General features: G+C 44.0%; 1 protein-coding gene across 15 annotated transcripts in view; it reads right to left on the bottom strand.

The window, feature by feature from the left end:
• The window catches only part of KCNJ15 (potassium inwardly rectifying channel subfamily J member 15), a 63955-nt gene that overhangs the window by 38238 nt on the left and 5237 nt on the right, over positions 1 to 20480 (bottom strand). For 5 of the 15 annotated variants that reach the window (XR_009595819.1, XR_009595822.1, XR_009595824.1 and 2 more), the window contains 2 exons: positions 4123 to 4195; positions 968 to 1018 (listed from right to left, as the gene is read on the bottom strand). The exons of 6 other annotated variants lie outside the window; for them this stretch is intronic. The gene's annotated coding sequence lies outside the window, so the exon portion shown is untranslated. Of the gene's footprint in view, positions 1 to 967; positions 1019 to 1054; positions 3795 to 4122; positions 4196 to 20480 lie in introns of those variants that run through there. 4 more of the 15 variants (XR_009595834.1, XR_009595827.1, XR_009595825.1 and 1 more) reach the window with 3 other exon arrangements.

The following is a 20480-nucleotide window of genomic DNA, read 5'->3' as shown; positions in this document are numbered from 1 at the left end:
TGTAAGAAACACCTGGGAAATTGTAAAATGCAGTGAAATACTTTGGCTCCACCATAGGTCAGTTGAATCAGACTATTTCAGGGAGGTGGGGTGGTGGGGAGACATGAGTAGGAGCCAGAATTTTGGTACTACTTCCAAGCTCCTCATTTGCTCCTAGTATGCAGCCAGATGATTGGAAGCTATATGGACAATAGATTTTAAAAGGCCATGGAGATCAAACTGAAAAATTTGACCTTTCAACAGGCAAAAAGAAGCTGGGTGCATCTAGCTAAATAGATTGAGAAGGAGAGAATAGCTATAAAGAGATTATTTAGGAGGCTGTTGAATTCATTAAGCAATGCACAAATCTGGGGGTATCACCACCTATGTTCGCCAACAGGTAAGCCTCACATCCCTATTAGATGTGAAGTAGGGGTGGGGTCTAAGAGCTGAGATGACTTGAGTTTGGCCCCTGGATGAAGAGGTGGCCCTGCCTGAGAAGCAGAGGGCAACATGATGAGGTTGGCTCTGAGCAGGTTTGCTTTGAGGAGTTCATCCCTAGAAATTGGGGGCTGGCAATGGAGTTTCGGAGATCACTGTACAAGATGTAGACATTGACCACCATGTGTCAATGAGCTCGCCAAAAAAGAAACCAATACAAGAAAGCAGCTGAGCATAGACTCTTGGGGACTTCCTGTAATGAGGACAGGGAGAACTTTATAGCAAAGTAGCTGGAGGAAGAGCACCAGCTGGTGAGACAGTTCTGGAAACTCATCAAGGGGATGACTAAGGAGGCACAATATCAAGAATGAGGATGTGATCCAGAGGCCAGAGATTTTAAGGTGAACAAAGAGGCACTGAGGCTCCTAGGGGGTTAGGTCTTAGACTGGAGTGGGGTACCTGCTTCCCTAAGAGAGGAAGGAAGGGGGAAAGGTTGCATTCATTACACATGTACATGTCAAGAGCCCTTATTATTTTCCAGACTCACCTAGATGCTGGGGATACAGAGTATAGAGAAGATGCTTGTTCCATGAAGCTTCTGGTCCAGGTGTAGAGAAAAATAAAAAGATGAGAAAGTTATATGAATTTTTTGAGCAGTTGAGAATGAAACTTGAGGAACTAGGCCCTTAGTCCAAGCACTGATGCTTCAGTCCTTTGGCGTAAGAGGAACAAGGCTGAAAAATGCTGAACAGACCTGGGCTGCCTCCTGAGAAGCACAGGGGCAAGTGATAAGGACTGGAGAAAGACGTTCAACCAGCTGCGAAGGCCCTAGAAGCTGCTCAAGCACGAGCTGGCATCTCTGGGGACACTTGTCATGACTTTGCAGCCTGGAGGCACTGGCTGAGATGTGGGAAGAGGTGGGGTGCCCTGAGTTAGGTATTGGCAAGATCTCCAGTGGTGCCCGGGACTCGGGATGACAAATAACCACGTTAGAAACATAAACATTGGAAACCCACAGAATGGAAATGCTCAAGGTCACAGCAGACTCATCAGCTCATGGAATCCGGATAGTAATTGAGCACATTAAGAAGCCTACGAACTCTGCTATCGAGTTTTAGGAGAGCTGTAATTTGGTATTGCTAGCTATCAATTAGTCCTGTTTTCCTCATCTGTAAAATGAGAGGTTCGGACAAAATGACCTCAGAGTTCTCCCCCAGCACGGTCAGTACTGATCCTGAGAGCACATGCGGAGTTCTGAAAGTTAATTTCCTCCCTAACGTCTACGTCTAATGTTTAACTGTTAGTGTTCGGAAATGCAGCTGCTGAGCAAACAGGACTTGGTCAGGTCTGTGCATGCAAAACCCTTTGTATTACGGGCCATCTTGGCTTTAAGATAAGTTGATCTGTGAAAATACACAACTCAGTAGTGGTGTGAGAATCGCAAGCGTCATGGGTAGGTGAGCAGTGTAATTGGTAGGTTTTTTTTATAGGACATTGATACAACTGACTAGAAAATGATTAGAAACGAGTTCTAATATTTGCAAACCTAGGAAATTTCTTTGTGAGTGATGGGAGAAAAGAGAGAAACATTGGTCAAAGGGTATTGAGAGAGAGAGCGAGAAAGAAGGATCTTTTCAAATATTAGGGTGACAATAGGTAGGAATATTAGAAAAACTGATGCAAATATGACTTGTCTTTCAGAGCTAAGATTAATTTACAGTAATATATGTAGGGTTTTATTTTAAATATCTATTTTATTGCAGTATAGTTGATTCACAAGGTTGTATTAACTTTTGCTGTATAGCAAAATGATTCACATATGTATATGTACAAACACACACACATTCTTTCCCAGACTCTTTTTCATTGTGTTTTATCACTGGATGATGAATATAGTTCCCTGTGCCATATGTAGGAACATTTTTATCCCTCTCAAAATTTATGAATAAGAGTTAGCCAGACCTTGAGCAAATCTTTAGTCTTTAATAATAATAAATTAAAAAATAACCATAAATAAAATAATCAACATTAAATATAATATTTTAATGTTTAATAGTCTTTGATGATGAAAGTGAAAGAGAAGAGTGGGTTGGCTTAAAACTCAACATTTAAAAAACTAAGATCATGGCATCCAGTCCCATTACTTCACGACAATAGATGGGAAACCAATGATAACAGTGAAAGACTTTGTTTTTGGGGGCTCCGATATCACTGCAGATGGTGACTACAGCTATGAAATTAAAAGACACTTGCTGTTTGGAAGAAAAGTTATGACCAACCTAGACAGCATATTAAAAAGCAGAGACATTACTTTGCCAACAAAGTTCCATCTAGTCAAAGCTGTGGTTTTTCCAGTAGTCGTGTATGGATGCGAGAGTTGGACTATAAAGAAAGCTGAGCACAGAATTGATGCTTTTGAACTGTGGTGTTGGAGAAGACTCTTGAGAGTCCCTTGGACTGCAAGGAGATCCAACCAGTCCATTCTGAAGGAGATCAGCCCTGAATATTCATTGGAAGTACTGATGCTGAGGCTGAAGCTCCAATTCTTTGGCTACCTGATGTGACGAACTGACTCCTTGGGAAAGACCCTGATGCTGGGAAAGATTTGAGGTGGGAGGAGAAGGGGACAACAGAGGATGAGATGATTGGATGGCATCACCGACTTGATGGACATGAATTTGAGTAAGCTCCAGGAGTTGGTGATGGACAGGGAAGCCTGGCGTGCTGCAGTCCGTGGGGTCACAAAGAGTCGGACATGACTGAGCAATTGAACTGAACTGAACTGAGAGCTTGAGTGGATTCTGAAAACTTAAAATGTGATCACTAGGATGCTAGTGAGCTACTATCTTTTAATATTTTAAAAATCTCCCGTGATGTGACTTGTGAATAATAGTGTACTCAGTCTTGGAAGAAATGTGCCTAAGTATCTGTGCTTTTTCAAACAGTTGCATTTTTATGCATCTTGTCACTGACATCAAGGTCTTTAAGGGTTAAAACTCAGCACTAACCCTGCAAATTATTTACTTATAAATATAATCTGGATTAATAGCTAATTGCTCTTTATGGAAGCATGTTCAGTGAAGTACTGTTGAAAGGAGGCTTTGGCCTGGGGAACTGTATTTTAGTTTTATATACCAAGGTCTTTATGCAGATAAATTGAGATTTCAGTTTTACAATATAGGATACAAGTCTTAATTGCTAGCTTTTCTGACAAAAATGAATATTTTATTTACAGCGTCACAGAGTAGCTCTTGGGCTTCCCAGCCTTCTCAACGGGTAAAGAATCCACCTACAATGCAGGAGACACAGGTTCAATCGCTGAATCAGGGAGATCCTCTGGAGGAGGGCATGGCAACCCACTCCACCATTCTTGCCTGGAAGATCACGAGGACAGAGGAGTGTGGCGGGCTACCCTCCTTGGGGTTGCAAAGGAGTCAGACACGACTGAAGCTACTGAGCAAGCACGCACAGTGGAGCTTGTTCATTTTTAAGCACTGGAGGTTTCCAAAGTGAGAGTTTTCTTCAAATCAGTAAGATAAGTACAAGTAAAAATTAAAGAGGGTAAGGAAAAAAAAAAATCATGCCTGAGGTCCATCACTCTGGTTGGATCTTCCAGAAATCCCCTGGTCCTTTGAGGGCGTTTTATTTTCCCTTCCTTTTCTACCACCCTGGTGATCAGTGGAAAGCACTCTGGGGTCTTACCTGGAGTCTAGGTTCCGGTCCCAGCTCAGCTGAAGATCCCAGCCATCTGGGGAAGTGATGAAGAAGCCTGGCTCTGCAGAGAGGAAGTGTGAGGTGCCGGGAGGCTGGTTTGTGACCCACACCTCTAGGCTTTCTGCTCACGTCAGAGCCCAGGGCGTGGGTCACAAGTGCCCTCCACCCTGGAGGCGGAACCTGGACATGGAACAGGGGCCTCTGTCCCCACCCCAGCAGCCCCAGCCCACATCCAAGGACAGAGCCTGTGGGCCAGGAATGCATCTAACACAAGGCTTGGTTTGTGTGCATAAAATACTGTCCCCTTGCGTCATAAGATAATTATATCTGATATAGCCGCAGACTTTTTTTAAGCTGAAATACTGAAAGTGTGAGTTGCTCAGTCATGTCCTACTCTTTGCAATCCCATGAACTGTAGCCCACCAGACTCCTCTGTCCATAAAATGTTTCAGGTAAGAATACTGGAGTGGGTCCTGACCCAGGGGTTGAACTTGGGTCTCTCAGATTGCCAGCAGATTCTTTACTGTCTGAGCCACCAGGGAAGCCATATTTGACAAAAATAACTGCCGAGCAGCACCACCACTGAGGCCTGGGAGGTAGCACTGCTGCTGCTGCTGCTAAGTCACTTCAGTCGTGTCCAACTCTGTGCGACCCCATAGATGGCAGCCCACCAGGCTCCTCCATCCATGGGATTTTCCAGGCAAGAGTACTGGAGTGGGGTGCCATTGCCTTCTCCAATGCATGACAGTGAAAACTGAAAGTGAAGTCGCTCAATGGTGTCCCACTCCTAGCGACCTCATGGACTGCAGCCTACCAGGCTCCTCCGTCCATGGGATTTTCCAGGCAAGGGTACTGGAGTGGGGTGCCACTGCCTTCTCCGGGGAGGCAGCACAGGGTTATCTTATTCTTTAGAAGCGCTAGGGGACACCAGGAGTTCTTGCTGTCTCTTGATGTATATCTGGAGGGTTTTGGGACCTTGGGAAATTACTTGTGAAAACCTCACATTTTAGCAACTCTCAGAGCTGTCCTAGGGCTTCATACTTTCCCTCCTGGGTCTGATCCTGGCACTAAGCCACAGGTTTTGTGGTCAGTTTTTAAAAAGTCAGGTTTTAAAAACAGATGCTTGTGGTGGATAAATATTTCACACAGACGCTTGTGGTGGATAAATATTTCAAACAAATGATAACGTGCTAGAAACTTCCCATGACGTCGGCTGGATCTTGCGCACCTCCTTTCCTTGTATCTGCCTGTGCATTCTACAGACATTTCTTCCCTGAACAGCTCATTCCCAAGAGTGACCTCAGGACAGGATGTGGACAATCTGCACATGGTAACAAGGACTGGGTCCAGCAGCCAGGGCCATCACACACAGGCTGACCACTTCCCGATTAGAAAAAAGATTAACATGTCTTATAGTCAAAGCTGTGGTTTTTCCAGTAGTCACGTATGGATGTGAGAGTTGGACCATTAAGAAGGCTGAGAGCCAAAGAGGTGCTTCCGAACTGTGGTGTTGGAGAAGGCTCTTGAGAGTCCCTTGGATAGCAAGGAGATCAAACCAGACAAGGAAATCAACCCTGAATATTCACGGGAAGGACTGAGGTTGAAGCTGAAGCTCCAATACTTCGGCCACCTGATGTGAAGAGATGACTCATTGGAAAAGACTCTGATGCTGGGAAAGATTGAAGGTGGGAGGAGAAGGGGACAATCAGAGGATGAGATGGTTGGATGGCATCACCAACTCAATGGACATGAGTTTGAGCAAAGTCCAGTAGATAGTAAAGGACAGGGAAGCCTGGTGTGGTACAGTCCATGGGGTTGCAAGGAGTTGGACACAGCTTAGCAAGTGAACAATGACAAACAGCATGTCTTATAGGACTTCTGTTCAGAATGAGAGTTCAGAGAAGGACATGTTGACAAATGTCAACAGTTTAGGAAAAGTAGGACTCCTCCATCTTTTTATAGAAAAACTGCAAATGTTTAACTGATTTTCTGATTCTTTCCATTCACTCCTCTCCTCTGTCTCCAAATTATAAGACAGTTCAGTTATTCGGCATCCCTCTGAGTTCGGGCTCACCTTTTCCTCTTGGGTTCCTCCTGGGATAAGAGGAGCCCTGGTGACAGGTCTCAAGCACCATCAGCTCCACTACGTGCTGCAAAACCCCAGGTGAGTCACATGACCCCCAGGCTTCCATTTCCTTATCTGTAATAGGAGAGGAGTTCACACTGATTTCTCCGATGCCCCCTGAAGCTTTAACTTTCTATGAAGTAAATTTTCAAGATAAAGCAAAGAAAGCCTGAACTCCAAATGTGAGCTCATCTAAGCATGTACAGCAGTTTTATAAGAACACTGGTCTGGGAAGATGCCCTGTTCAGTTTTGCCACTGAAAAGATGGAGAAAGATGGAAGTTTTTGCAGCTAAGACACCTGCTGCTTCTGGTGTTTCCTGGGGCCGCTGGGAACTTGGCTCCATGAGATGAGACCCATGCTGCCACTCAGAAGCATCTTCGGCTAGTCACGAAATTGGGATAGAAACATATCTGGGACATTTGAAATTCTTTATGAGGCACATGGCAGGTATGGAAGTATAGGTGACTCAGGTGATAAAATAGTTACGCACTCTCTTAAACATTGACATGCTGCTTCATCTTTTTAGCCTATTACTTTAAAGTGAGGAGTCAAGTATTGTCTGGACACTCTCATAAATACACACGGAGAATGAGCTATCAAGCCATGCAAAGACACGAAGAAGACTCCAGTGTATACAGTACTAGGTGTAAGAAGCCAGTCTGAAAAGGCTGCTTACTGCATGATTCCAGCTGCATGACATTCTGGAGCAGGAAAAACTATGGAAACAGAAAAAGAACAGGAGTTGCCAGAAATTAGGGAAGGGAAGAATGAATAGGGAGGTCTGAGGGATTTTTAGGGCAGTGAAAATACTCTGGTGGTGGTAGTTTAGTCACTAAGTCATGTCTGACTCTTTGCAACCCCATGGACTGTAGCCCCCCACCCCCACCCCCAACAGGCTCCTCTGTCCATGGGATTTCCCAGACAAGCATGCTGGAGTGCATAGCCTTTCCCTTCTCTGGAAAACACTCTATAAGATATTATAATGATGGCTACACACCATCACACATGTGTCCTGACCCACAGAATGTTCAACACCAAGGGTGAGCCCTATGACCATCTATGGATTGGGGATAGTTAGGATGGATCAGTGTATGTTCATCCTTGATTTAAAAAAAAAAAAAAAAAGATCTACCATCTGGTGAACAATGTTAATTATATGGAAATCTGTGCTTGTGTGGGAGCAGGCAGTGAAAGAGAAACCTCTGAACTTCCCTCTCAATTCTGTTGTAAACCTAAAGTGAAAGTGAAGTCGCTTAGTCATGTCCAACTCTTTGCGACCCCATGGACAGTAGCCTACCAGGCTCCGAGATCCATGGGATTTTCCAAGCAAGAATACTGGAGTGGGCTGCCATTTCATTCTCCAGGGGATCTTCCCAACCCAGGGATTGAACCTGGGTCTTCTGCATTGGAGACAGATGCTTTACCATCTGAACCACTAGAGTGAGCCTATTGTAAACCTAAAGTTGCCCTAAAAAAGGTATTGAAAATATAATATGTATAATGTTAATATTTATATTTTTAATATGCTCATATTATTGTTCAGTGACAAAGTCATGTCTCTTTGTGACCTCATAGACTACAGCACGCAAGGCTTCTCTGTCCTCCACTATCTCCAGGAGTTTGCTCAAGTTCATGTCCATTGAGTTGGTGCTGTCATCCAATCATCTCATCCTCTGCCAGCCCTTTCTCCTTTTGCTTTCAATATTTATATATATTTTTTGTACACACACACACACACACACACACATATATATATACACACTCATACATATACACTCTTTATATATGTATTTATAATTATTTATATAAAGAAAGGTGGAGAGAGGGCAAGGGAATACTACTTCTCTGGTCAAATTTCAGGGTTTTGTCATAGTCCCTTAGTTTTGACAAAGTGAGATGGATCATTCGTCATGTATTCATTTTTTACTATTTCATGCTACATTTGTCTTGAGCATTCTATGACAGGGAAGCCATGTGATCAAGTGTAAATGGGTAGGGTTGGAGCCACACAAAGACTTGGGTTCAAATCTCAGGTCTTCTGGTTACAACAGTGGTGGGGAGGGACAGGTTTCTTAAAGTCTGAAAGCTGGAGTCAGGGTCGAGCTAACGGGGTCACCTTGGTGAGGAAGTGAGATGCCTTAGGAAAAGTGGTTGGGCTGGTGACTTTGAACAAGGGGTTTAGTCTCCTTGATTTTCAGCTTCCTTCTTTACAAAAGAGAGATGATAAAGCTCACCTGGTATCAGACTGGGATGGCAAATAGTGAGCTGAATGTGCCCAATTCAAGGTGAAAAATGGGACTCTGCAGAGGGTAGTCAGCTGGCTTTTACTCAGTCAAGTGTGACGTGACCTCTGCAGTCCAGGGGCTGGTAACCTGATGGGGAAGAAGGCAGGAACTGCACCTAACAACTGTCCACATCAGGACACTGATATGTGATTAGGTCTCAGTGGCAGAGATACACTCTTGGTTTGACTCAGCCTCAAGAAAATGAAATTTAGGAAGCGCAGCGGTCAGGCTCGAGAAGGGAGGAAAAACCCAAGCCTAACATGCCTTGAAGAGTCTTGAAGGATGGATAATGAGATTCTGATTGAAAAAGGAAAGAAACGAGAGTTTTCAGGGAAGAGACCCTGCAGACAAAGGCAATAACGTGGGATGAATCTAGAAGCAACAAAACGAGGGAGTGAAGTCAGGTGTTGGAGAACCTGATGAGCAGGTCCTAGAACAGGTAACTGCTGGACACCATCGTAGGTGCTTTTGACTACTGGGTCCCACAGAGCCAGTTAAGACTATTGCTAATTGCAAACATCCCCACCTCCCAAGGGCACCTGGTATTCCTTCCCTGCCAAATTCACTCTGTTTCCTCTTTTCGGATTTTGGGAGCCTTGTGGTTTCTTTCCATTTCAGCCTGTGCAGTATGTAGTCAATTTATAGTTTACAGAGGTTTCTCCCACACCCATATATGTTTTCCACTGAAGTCTGTACTTTTTTCCTAGACCCACCCAAATTCCAGAGCGTAGTTCAACGGTATGCCAAGTTCATAGTCCTCTGTCACACTCCTCTGCTTGTAAAACCTAGGAGAAAGTTACCTTTTGAATGTGTCTATGTACTTTTAAAAGAAAAGAATGAAGGATCTCCGAAAAAGTTACAAGAGTAATTTCTGATTCAATTTGCATTGAGAACTGCAGTCATTTCTAGAGGGAGGCACTGTAAGCTAATCTTGCCGGAACTAAACCCTCCTCCATTAAAGTTTGAGTTGTTACAGGGGTATAATCCCTTTTAAAAATTAAAAAAAAAAATTAAAAAGCAGCCTACAGATTTTGTACAGGGGGTAACCTAGACTGTGGAATTGTGAGTTTCTTTATAAAGTAAGTTTTTCAAAAGCATAATGATATAAAAAGGAAATTAGGTCCTCAGGGAGGAACAGAGGGTCATTTTGAGAATGCCAGTTCCCTACTGATTCATAGAAGCAGACGTGGTTTCCCCACATTTTTACAAAAACCAGCTCATCGGGCTCTCCTGTTTTCTTCTTGTGAGTCGGAATTTCTCCAGGTTTACTGATAAGAAGCTTAGAGGTTAGGTAACTAAGAGGTTAGATAACTTTCAGAGGATCACACAGCACAGAAGTGAAGACTCCAATGCAGGGATTCCACTTTCAAGTCTGGCTTTTTATTTATGTCTTTTTTCACCAGGTGCCTTAAAGAAAAACCTTGTGTTGCCCTTGGGGTGGGGAGTGATGGTAAGGAAGCAGTGGAGGAGGGTAGGGAATGGGGAGAGAAGGGACCAGCCTCTGTTGATTGCTTCCCGTAAGCCGCAGAAGATACCCTGAGGCTTTGATGGTCAGGGCATCTCACCCGAGGGCGTCTGCCCACCTGAAATTCACATCCAAGAGTGTCAGTACCAAGTTCAAAATCTCTTCCTGAGACTGCCTGGCCCTCTTCACAGGCGGCCCTGTCTTTGCAGGTTTTCCACCACTATTTGCCTTGCGGCTTTCCTCATTTCCCTCTCATCATTTTTTCTCTAGGGCTCCAAGAACTCTTCTCAAATGCACTCTGGGGGAAAAAAAAATATCTACATTTTTTTTCCCTCCCTTCCCCTATGTTTTATGATTTTGAGGTCCTCTTTTACATCTTTATGTTTATCCTTTTACTGTTCAATATAGTTATCAGCTATACCTCAATAAAAACTTGAAAAAAAGAACAGTTATTAGATGTTCATATTCTTATCCAGAAGTTTCCAAAAGATTACTCACTTGATTTTTTTCTAAACAAATTAAGACTTTGATTAAAAAAAAAAAATCTACTCACATATTTTTCAAAATTACTATAAAGTAGCATTTTAGGTGTTGCTTAACTTTTGCTTGGTGTTTCCCTGATGGCTCAGATGGTAAAGAATCTGCCTGCAATATAGGAGACCCGAGTTCAATCCCTGAGTCAGGAAGATCCCCTGGAGAAGGGAATAACTACCCACCACAGTATTCTTGCCTGGAAAATTCCAAGGACAGAAGAACCTGGCGAGAGGTCCATGAGGTTGGAAAGAGTCGGACATGACTGAGTGACTAACACACACACAAGTTTTGCTTAATCCTATTACAGCACCAAAAAAAGTAGAAGATCTTCCCAGCAAAACAAACTTTGAACTGTAAGTTCGAAGCCAGCGGCAAGGAATTGTTCTGAAGGGCCTGGTCTTGCTTGCTTGCTCACTTTGCGTCATTGAAGCTATCTGCCAGGTCCCTTTGTGTTCAAAAGGTTGCTGATCTTATACAAAAAATCAACTTGAAAAGTCTTGCTTTAATCATGGCAGTAACTAGCAAATCTGGACACTGCATTGTCTTTCCTATTTTACTGAAAATACGTTCAAGAAAGAACTTGTCCTTTATCCAGAGTGTCTCAGAAAGCTAAATCACAGAACTTGCAAAGACGAGGTATTCATCCTGTTCCCAGGGGCCCTGAGTTGGTAGAATCTTCCTTTGGGTACACATATAACCAATTTCCAAGCTAAGCATAGACTCAGATGGTAAAGAATCTGCCTGCAGGGCAGGAGACCCGAGTTTGATCCCTGGGTTGGGAAGATCCCCTGGAGAAGGGCATAACAACACACTCCAGTATTCTTGCCTGGAGAATCCCATGGACTGAGGAGCCTGGTGGGCTACAGTCCAGGGGTAGCAAACAGTTGGACATGACTGAGCAACTAACACATTTTAAAATCATGATGTATGTTAAATTATGGAATAACTGGGTTGACTTTAAAAGGAAAGGGAATGGGTTAAGCATACTTCAGTTCAGAGTTCAGTTCAGTCTCTCAGTCATGCCCAACTCTTTGCGACCCCATGAACTGCAGCACGCCAGGCCTCCCTGTCCATCACCAACTCCTGGGATTTACTCAAACCCATGTCCATAGAGTCGGTGATGCCATCCAACCATCTCATCCTCTGTCATCCCCTTTTCCTCCTGCCCCCAATTCCTCCCAGCATCAGAGTCTTTTCCAATGAGTCAACTCTTCACATGAGGTGGCCAAAGTACTGGAGTTTCAGCTTTAACATTATTCCTTCCAAAGAACATCCAGGACTGATCTCCTTTAGAATGGACTGGTTGGATCTCCTTGCAGTCCAAGGGTCTCTCAAGAGTCTTCTCCGACACCGCAGTTCAAAAGCATCAATTCTTCGGCGCTCAGCCTTCTTCACAGTCCAAATCTCACATCGATACATGACCACTAGAAAAACCATAGCCTTGACTAGATGGACCTTTGTTGGCAAAGTAATGTCTCTGCTTTTCAATATGCTTTCTAGGTTGGTGATAACTTTCCTTCCATGGAGTAAGCATCTTTTAATTTCATGGCTGCAATCACCATCTGCAATGATTTTGGAGCCCCCCAAAATAAAGTCTGACACTGTTTCCACTATTCCCCCATCTATTTCCCATGAAGTATTGGGACCAGATGCCATGATCTTCATTTTCTGAATGTTGAGCTTTAACCCAACTTTTTCACTCTCCTCTTTCACTTTCATCAAGAGGCTTTTTAGTTCCTCTTCACTTTCTTCCATAAGGGTGGTGTCATCTGCATATCTGAGGTTATTGATATTAAACCAGGAAATAAAGGAAAAGAAACGTACCATTAACTGATTTAGAAGTAGCCCTCCTCCAAGCCCTTGCTCAGTTGGTAAAGAATCCACTTGCAATGCAGGAGACCTCAGTTCAATTCCTGGATTGGGAAGATCCTCTGGAGAAGGGATAGGCTACCCACTTCAGTATTCTTGGGCTTCCCTGGTGGCTCAGCTGGTGAAGAATCCGCCTGCAATGTGGGAGACCTGGGTTCGATCCCTCGGTTGGGGAGCTCCCGTGGAGGAGGGAAGACTACCCACTCTAGTATTCTGGCCTGGAGAATTCCATGGACTGTATAGTCCATGGGGTCGCAAAGAGTCGGACACAACTGAGTGACTTACCCACTCACTCATCCTCCAAGCCTCTGACACTCTGATTTACCGGTCAAATGATAATCTCAATTCCTCTGACTTTTTATCTGGAGGGCGAGTTGGGAGGGAGCTACACAGCCCTTCTCCCCCATCTTTTCTTCAGACTCTCTGCTGCTTCTATCCTTCAGCTTCCAAACATGTTCTTCTGTTCTCTGACGTGTGGGCCAGGGGGGTATTAGTGGCAGTGTTTTCAGAAAGTTCTTTCTGCCTGTTGCTACTGGGTCAGAAGACTCTATGGTCTTCCCTCGGCTGCCCTGATTATCCACTCGCTTTCTGCTTGGTGGACTTCTGTTCCTCCCCTTCCCACCCCTAGTCGTATCCCTCAGGGTCTTACTTGTAGCCTCTCTATTTCTCTTTATTCTCTCTCAGCATCCTTGGCCTCACTCTTGACCATCCCTGGTCCCATTTCTTTACTTGTGGCTCCTCTGAGATTCAGTCTGTGTTTCCAGCATCCCCTGGTTCACCTCCCTTAGAGAACTGCTCAGAACAGACTAGTCCAAAACTTGACTCCCACTGTTCTCCATATATCAAACTGCTTCTGATTTTTGGTTCCAATGGTGTCCCCTTCTCCCACCTGCCTGTCCGGACACCCCCTCACTCCTGCCTGATCTAGGCTCAGCCCAAGTGTGGGTGTCCCGTTCCCTCTCTCCTGCCCCTGCTCTGCTCCAGTTCCCCATTCTCCCAGACTCTCAAAATACCCTTCTGACAAGTCACATAACTTTCCTGCTGGGATGATACTCAAGTGCAGCTCAAGCAAAACCTTCAGTGACTTTTCATTACTTTGGTGTTGTTCAGTCGCTAAGCTGTGTCCAGTTCTTTGCAACCCCATGGACTGGAGCATGTCAGGATTCCCTGTCCTTCACTATCTCCCAGAGTTTGCCCAAACTCATGTCCATTGAATCAGTGATGCAGTGCAGCCATCTCGTCCTCAGTTCAGTTCAGTTCAGTCTCTCAGTCCTGTCTGACTCTCTGTGACCCCGTGAACTGTAGCACACCAGGCCTCCCTGTCCATCACCAACTCCTGGAGTTTACACAAACTCATGTCCGTTGAGTTGCTAATGCCATCCAACTATCTCATCCTCTGCCATCCCCTTCTCCTCCTGTCTTCAGTCTTTCCCAGCATCAGGGTCTTTTCCAATGAATCACCTCTTCGCATCAGGTAGCCAAAGTGTTGGAGTTTCAGCTTCAACATCAGTTCTTCCAATGAATATTCAGGACTGATCGCCTTTAGGATGGACTTGTTGGATCTCCTTGCAGTCCAAGGGACTCTCAAGAGTCTTCTCCAACACCACAGTTCAAACGCATCAGTTCTTCACCACTCAGCTTTCTTTATAATCCAACTCTCACATCCATACATGACTACTGGCAAAACCATAGCCTTGACTAGATGGACCTTTGTTGTCAAAGTAATGCCTCTGCTTTTTAATATGCTGTCTAGGTTGGTCATAACTTTTCTTCCAAAGAGTAAATGTTTTTTAATTTCATGGCTTCAGTCACCATCTGAAGTGATTTTGGAGCCCCCCAAATAAAGTCTGTCATTGTTTTCACTGTTTCCCCATCTATTTGCCATGAAGTGATGGGACCAGATGCCATGAACTTAGTTTTCTGATTGTTGAATTTTAAGCCAACTTTTTCACTCTCCTCTTTCACTTTCATCAAGAAGCTCTTTAGTTCTTCTTCACTTTCTGCCATAAGGGTGGTGTCATCTGCATATCTGAGGTTATTGATATTTCTCCCGGCAATCTTGATTCCAGCTTGTGTTTCTTCCAGTCCAGCATTTCTCATGATGTACTCTGCATAGAAGATAAATAAGCAGGGTGACAATATATAGCCTTGACATACTCCTTTTCCTATGTGGAACTAGTCTGTTGTTCCATGTCCATTTCTAACTGTTGCTTCCTGACCTGCATACAGATTTCTCGAGAGGCAGGTCAGGTGGTCTGGTACTCCCATCTCTTTCAGAATTTTCCACAGTTTATTGTGATCCCCAGAGTCAAAGGCTTTGGCATAGTCAATAAAGCAGAAGTAGGTGTTTTTCTGGAACTCTCTTGCTTTTTAGATGATCCAACAAATGTTGATATCTGGTTCCTCTGCCTTTTCTAAAACCAGCTTAAACATCTGGAAGTTCACAGTTCATGTATTGCTGAAGCCTGGCTTGGAGAATTGTAAGCATTACTTTACTAGCGTGTGAGGTGAGTGTAATTGTGTGGTAGTTTGAACATTTTTTGGCACTGCCTTTCTTTGAGATTAGAATGAAAACTGACCTCTTCCAGTCCTGTGCCCACTGCTGAGTTTTCCAAATTTGCTGAAATATTGAGTGCAGCACTTTCACAGCATCATCTTTTAGGATTTGAAATAGCTCAACTGGAATTCCATCACCTCCACTAGCTTTGTTCGTAGTTATGCTTCCTAAGGCCCACTTGACTTCACATTCCAGGATGTCTGGCTCTAGATTAGTGATCACACCATCATAATTATCTGGGTCGTGAAGATCTTTTTTGTACAGTTCTTCTGTGTATTTTTGCCACCTCTTCTTAATATCTTCTGCTTCTGTTAGGTCCATACCATTTCTGTCCTTTATTGTACCCATTTTTGCATGAAATTTTCCCTTGGTATCTCTAATTTTCTTAAAGAGATCTCTAGTCTTTCCCATTCTGTTGTTTTCCTCTATTTCTTTGCATTGATCACTGAGGAAGGCTTTCTTTTTTTAAAATTTATTTTAATTGAAGGCTAATTACTTTACAATATTGTGGTGGTTTTGCCATACATTTACATGAATCAGCCATGGGTGTACATGTGTTCCCCATCCTGACCCCCCCTGCCACCTCCTTCCCCACCCCATCCCTCAGGAAGGCTTTCTTATCTCTCCTTGCTATTCATTGGAACACTGCATTCAAATAAGTATACCTTTTCTTTTCTCCTTTGCCTTTAGCTTCTCTTCTTTTCTCAGCTATTTGTAAGGCCTCCTCAGACAACCATCTTGCCTTTTGGCATTTCTTTTTCTTAGGGATGGTCTTGATGTCTGCCTCCTGTACACTGTCATGAACCTCCTTCCATAGTTCTTCAGATCTAATCCCTTGAATCTATTTGTCACTTCCAGTGTATAATCATAGGGATTTGATTTAGGTCATATCTGAATGGTCTAGTGGTTTTCCCTACTTTCTTCAATTTAAGTCTGAATTTGGCAATAAGGTGTTCATGAACTGAGCCACAGTCAGCTCATCCTCTGTTACCCCCTTTTCTTCCAGTTCTCAATCTTTCTTAGCATCAAGGTCTTTTCCAATGAGTCAGCTCTTCGCTTCAGGTGGCCAAAGGATTGGAACTTCAGCATCAGTCCTTCCAATGAATATTCAGCATTGATTTCCTGGAGGATTGACTGGTTTTATCTCCTTACAGTTCAAGGGACTCTCAAGAGTCTTCTCCAGCCCCACAGTTCGAAAGCATCGACTCTTCAGCACTCAGCCTTCTTTACGGTCCAACTCTCACATCTGTACTTGACTACTAGAAAAACCATAGCTCTGACTCTACAGACCTATTTCTCAAACAAAGTGAATAAGAAAGCTCACTGGAAAGCCAGTAGTTGTGAGAACTAAGAGGCACCTAGAATGACTTGGCCTTTGGTGAGTGCTCAGAAGTGTCTTCCACCATCAGTATCACCTGGACTCTGGTCATCTCTCCCGACTCCCAACCCCCCACCCCCGACCCCATGACAGACTCAACCCCTCTGCCCACTTTGGGCCTCCCTGCCCTTCCCTTCGGGTGCACCCTGTGTCTGCCATGCTCCTGAATCTCTGAAGGCTGCTCCTCCCCATCCTGACATTAAAGTCCTATTCATTCTCTAAGTTTTTCTCCAATGCCCAAGGCCCTTCCCAGCTCCTCGAATGGACCTAGTTTTTCCTTTTTGGACTCTCCTCCACCGCTTGTTAAGGCCTCACTTAACACTCATCACATTCTTCCTGGCACCATGAACAACCCATGGTTGTTCATGGGTTTTTAGTATGAATATTATTATCTTTTTTTTTTTTTTTTTTACTATTTCCCCCCTCCATCCCCATCCATGTGGCCTCCCAGCAGTGGAATGCAGATTCCTTGAGATCAAAGACAGTCTTCTCCTCCCGTATCATCTGAGACACCATCACCCAGCCTCCTGCAGAGCAAGTTGCCAGCACATGTGTGCAAGGTGGAAAGAACTGAGTATCAGAGCCTAACTGACCAAAATTCTGGTGGGCGTTGGTGAAGAAACTCATTAAATGTATATTTTGACCAACCACAGTGCTAGGAGGTCACGGATCATTTCTTCAGATGTTGAAAACAAAGCAAAGTGCTGTGCCAAAGGGCTAGTTAAGAGAGCGTCCCCAGGATATTGGACTTTAGACAAGTTAATACCCACAGTTACAAAAGGTAGGTTTAACTATCCATACCCTTGTGCGGACTCTGAAACACCATGTACAGGCATCCACTACTCCCAGTCGGAATGATACGCATTTGACTGTAACCACAGAGAAGTGGCTCTTCTCAATTTTAGTCCTATAATATTTCATCTTTAAAATGGGCAAATCTTAGGAAATTCTCTTCATCCTAAAATTCAAAACACATTGTGAGCCAAATACCCTCATTGCCACAGGTATGCTAACACAGACCGTATCTAAACATAGCATTTGAGGGAGCCTGAAATGATGTGAATTCCCTGTCTCCTGGATGGGTCTCGCCATGGATTAAATCACCCTTTCCTCCCTACTAAGACTGCAGTAAATTCTTTCTCTCCTTCCTTTCTATTATTCTCTTCCCCAGGATCAAACTTTCAGCCCACACAGAGCACTGCTGGCTCCATATTTATTTTTTCTGCTTTATTTCAATTTTCTTCTTTCCAAAATACACTGTGCGTGTTTCCTATTTCCGCTGCATGGGTTCACCCAACTGCTGCAACAGCTACTGGTGGCCGGCTTCTTCTCCTTCATACAAATACGTTTTGCTCTTTAAGAGCCCCCGTTAAGTAATTCCAACAGCCAGTCTATCACTTTGCAGATGTCATTAAGGGAGAAAATGCTCTAGTCAGGAGTTTTCAGATGAATGTATTTTCAAAACCCTTCAGGCACAGGGTTCTGTCCTCTATGTTTGCAGGATGAGGTGGATGTAAATCATGGTTCAACTGAAGATGTAATTATAGCAGAAATCATCCCTTCATGTCAATGCGTGTTGATTCAAAAGCATTGCCCGAGGAATGATTTAGACTCAGCTCTGGGAGCACAGAGACAGAATAAGGTAAAATCTCCACTGATGTTGAGCTTACCACCTGGTAGGGGAGAGAGAATAGATCAGATAGACAGACCATTGTAAAGTGGGGTGATGTGGGATCAGTCAGCTACCTTCTAGATGAAGAAAACTTATAACCTCACTTATGGGCAGTTAAATCATAGCCCTAATGAGCAACAGGAAAGGAGAAAGAGATCTTGAGAGGCAGAATTAATATTGTTAATTATATTTCTTTTAATTATAATTGTCATTATAATTCTTTAAAAGGAATTACAAAACATGGTGTGAGTAAAACTAGATTCAGGGAGAGCCTAATTGATTTCCAGGGTCAAACATGAAGCGTATTTTAAAACATACTTTTAATTCTGAAGCAGAAACAAGATTATGCACCTGTGGGTCTGTGTACATTTAGTTTGTGGTTTCTAAAAATAGATGAAAACTCATATAAGTAAATGATTTCATCAGACTACTTCTTTGAAGCTTACCTTTATTTTTCTTTTCCATCTACTTTTAATTCATCTTAATTTGTGTGAGGGTGTGTGGATGTATCTCTGCAAACTCATTCTAATCCTTCTGGGAATGAAATGCACATAAAGAAACAAGGGGCTTCCCTGGTGGCTCAGGGGTGAAGAATCTGCCTGCAGTGTAGGAGACCAGGGTTCGATCCCTGGGTCAGGAAGATCCCCTGGAGGAGGGAATGGCAACCCATTCTAGTATTCTTTGGAGAATTCCATGGACAGAAGAGCCTACAGTCCATGGGGTCACAAAGAGTTGGACACGACTGAGCGACTAACACTTCAAAGATACAAAGAAACAAAAGGAAATCCATTTTTTTTTGTGGCTGACTCCTTGAGGCCACTTTCAAATCCCAAAGGCTGGCCAGTTACCTGCATGTCCCCAAAGTACAACTCACAGTCAAGTGGAGTATTAAAGTCATAACATGTTTTTTTCTTGGAGCACGTGGAACCTCTCCACCCCACACCAAATAGAGTCTGCAGAAGCGTCCTTGATGGGGTCATGCGAAATATTAGTCAGAGGACTGAATAGGAGTTGCAAGGAGGTGGCAGGTGGTGTTGTAGTCCAGAATGGTTAAACATCTTGGGATTCAAAGTTAAAGGATGTCTTTGCTGCCAGATCTCTTAGACTGTTTATTATGGCAATGATAACTGGGACCTTCCAAGAGGGAACTTTATAGACTATGATGAATTTCCCAAGCTTATCAGAAAGAAAAGTGAAAGTGAAAGTCACTCAGTCATGTCTTACTCTTTGCAGCCCCGTGAACTATACGGTCCATGGAATTCTCTAGGCCAGAATCCTGGAGTGGGTAGCCTCTCCCTTATCAGAGTATCTGCTTAGTCGCTCAGTTGTGCCCATCTCTTTGCGACCCCATGGACTGTAACCTGCCAGGCTCCTCTGTCCATGGGTTTCTCTAGACAAGAATACTGGAGCGGGTTGCCATGCCCTCCTCCAGCGGATCTTCCCAACCCAGGGATCAAGCCCAAGTCTCCCACATTGCGGGTGGATTCTTTACTGACTGGGCTACCAGGGAAGCCCAATCAGAGTATACACCTTCTTATTTCCTACAGGGCAAGGAGCACACAAAACTCTCCCCAGGACCCTTTGCTGACCAGTAGAGCTCACCAGGAGAGCTGCTGCCTTACTTGTGTTGATTGTGTTTTGGGATACTCCCTCCAGCCTTCTGGCTAGGGAATGTCTCCTCTCCCTAGACTCCTAAGACAAGAAATAGACAGCCAGCTTCTGAGGGATCTTTCTCAAGTTTCCAAGAGACTAAGTCACAAAGGCATCGGAGAGGAGCCTTCACTCCCTTAATCTCCCCAAGGCAGCAGGAGTCAGGGCAACTGTGAGTTCAAGAGCTGAACGCTGAGTGTCTCTCGGTCAGATCGCCATGCCATCCGTGTCAGCAAGAACTGAGTCACACGGCATGGTACCGCCTCCTCTGTTAAAGAGGGATGCTAAGACTAATGTCGCTATGGCAGCACTGTTCAGAGGGCAATTTTTAAACACTTAATCTAATTATAGATTTGAAATTTACTAAGATCATGGCATCTGGTCCCATCACTCCATGGGAAATGGATGGGGAAACAGTGGAAACAGTGTCAGACTTCATTTTGGGGGGCTCCAGAATCACTGCAGATGGTGACTGCAGCCATGAAATTAAAAGATGCTTCCTCCTTGGAAGAAAAGTTATGACCAACCTAGATAGCATATTCAAAAGCAGAGACATGACTTTGCCGACTAAGGTCTGTCTAGGCAAGGCTATGGTTTTTCCAGTGGTCATGTATGGATGTGAGAGTTGGACTGTGAAGAAGGCTGAGCGCTGAAGAATTGATGCTATTGAACTGTGGTGTTGGAGAAGACTCTTGAGAGTCCCTTGGACTGCAAGGAGATCCAACCAGTCCATTCTGAAGGAGATCTACCCTGGGTGTTCTTTGGAAGGAATGATGCTAAAGCTGAAACTCCAGTACTTTGGCCACCTC

This window comes from Ovis aries, chromosome 1 (genome assembly GCF_016772045.2).
Source record: "Ovis aries strain OAR_USU_Benz2616 breed Rambouillet chromosome 1, ARS-UI_Ramb_v3.0, whole genome shotgun sequence".
NCBI lineage: Eukaryota > Metazoa > Chordata > Mammalia > Artiodactyla > Bovidae > Ovis > Ovis aries.
The sequence above is the reverse complement of the archived record's forward strand: the minus strand, read 5'-3'. Positions and strand labels throughout refer to the sequence as shown.